The sequence below is a fragment of the Meriones unguiculatus genome, chromosome 1 (assembly GCF_030254825.1).
Source record: "Meriones unguiculatus strain TT.TT164.6M chromosome 1, Bangor_MerUng_6.1, whole genome shotgun sequence".
Classification (NCBI taxonomy): Eukaryota; Metazoa; Chordata; class Mammalia; order Rodentia; family Muridae; genus Meriones; species Meriones unguiculatus.
This window is the reverse complement of record NC_083349.1, coordinates 145,949,269-145,951,225: the sequence shown is the minus strand read 5'-3', so window position 1 is coordinate 145,951,225 and position 1,957 is coordinate 145,949,269.

The window sequence follows — 1,957 nt, the reverse complement described above, 5'->3', positions numbered from 1 at the left end:
GATAGGTTCCCCAGGCCATCTGTCAAGGGCATAGTGGACAGTGGGGGAAGGCCACTCCCTCTGCCTTGGCTGAGTGGAGTCTGCTGAGGGATATATGGATTGGGGTTTTGTAGTAGAATGGGGTAAGATACTAGGTGCCATGTCAGTGGAAGTGCGGAAGTAGGAGCACATGAACGAATTTCTGTGAGCCCCTACTTTTTGTCCCTGAACATGTCTTCCCGGGGGGCAGTGAACTGGTGAACAGATGCTGTGATGTGGCAATAAACAATTGAGTTGAGCGAGCCCTTGCCTGCTCAGGAGCTGAGAACCAAAGCTCCCTTCGTGCCTTGAGCCCATTCCTGGACTGACAGAACAGGAATGGAGTTGACAAGCCCACCAGTGACCTAGAGAGGGGACATGCAGGTGCCTGGCCTTCATAGCAGTGCAGAGTTCCACCCCATCCCCGTTTAATGTCAACTTGTAGGGGTTATGCTTTCATCACACCTCAGAAAGTGCGGTGTGGCACTGGGAGTCCCATACCACAGAGGAAGAGAGTGAGATCTGCTCAAGGACTCTTCCTGCTGATTCCCCCACCGGCATGCCCCACAGCCTCCACCTTGTAGCCCCTCCACAAGGTCAAGGGGTGAAAAGGGCTGAGTCCGAGTCCCAGAGGCCACCCAGTGAACATGTTGGGGACACACCCATCCTGGAGAAGGTGCAGGTGGGCATGTGATTTTTAGGTGACGCTCAGCGGCCAGGCTAGGAGCTCCACGTGGCCTTGCCTCCCCCCATCCTTCTGGCTTCTGTGCAGCTTCCCCAGGTGGTAGTTTGGGTTTTGGCTCCAGCCTCAGACATCTTTCCCCAGCCCCTGCCCCCCTCTCCCCGCCCCGGATGTGGTGACAGCCTGAATTGTACCGACTTCAGCTGCCCCCAAGCAGCACTGAACCAGTAAGGGCGGTCTCTTGTGGACAAGTTGCTGCTCTCTAAAGCTCCAGTTTCCTGGATGTGAAAACTTAACCGGTAGCCACTGCCTGATTATTAGGGTAGAAGTCAGAATTGCTCCTGACGGGGTTGGGGTTGATGCACAGGCCTGGCTCATAGGCTGTAGGTAGATGCTGACTTTTTAGATTTCCTGTTACTGTACTATTATTTATTTCAGAGAAGGGCGGGGGTCAGAGGACAACCCACAGGAGCTGTGTCTCCTTTGATTATGTGTCTCCAGGATTGAACTTGGGTCAGTGAGCTTGGCTGCAAGTGGCATGATCTCGCCAGTGAGATGTTGGGTGATCCAGTTAACAAGCCCACCCAGAATCCCCTGAGTGGTTTCAGTGCCCTCCTTTTGCTCTGCAAAATTTAAGGGCAGCCACATCTACTTTAGCTGTGTTCCAGGCACCTGTAGTTCATCGCTGGAATATAACCTCATGACGGGAAAACTAAAGCTTGGAATGGGGAAGCCCCTACCTCAAGTCACACAGCCAAAAAGGTGTGGTCACCGGGTCTCACGAGAGGTCTGCGATGTGGTTTTGCCTTTTGGCATGCCACTTTGGTTGGGGGACAGGTCTGAACCCCTCTCAGCTCACTGGAGAGAGACCTGACACTAAGCTCTCCTTTTCGTCCTGAGGCCTCGATTTCCCGCCTGCTTACTGGACTGTTGTTGAGCTGGGAACGGGTGTGTGTGTGTGTTGGGGGGTGGGGGGGCATTAGGAGCAAGAGCCGGAAAGCCACCGGACTTGACACCGATTTCCGATCCTTTGCCTGCGGTGGGCGCCGGATGTGGGCCAGCTTGACAGCTCCCTCCTACTACGACCAAGCGCCTGCCCCTCCTGCGCGCCGTGGTGCACTGCAGCGAAAAGTCAACTTCCCAGGCTGGAGCGCGTGAAGGAAGACCTTCCCCTCCCACCCTCCTCCTACCCCTGCCACCAAATTCCCCCCAAGTCCCTGGTGAGGAGTCCCTCCTTCCCCTTCCGCCCCAGGCCCC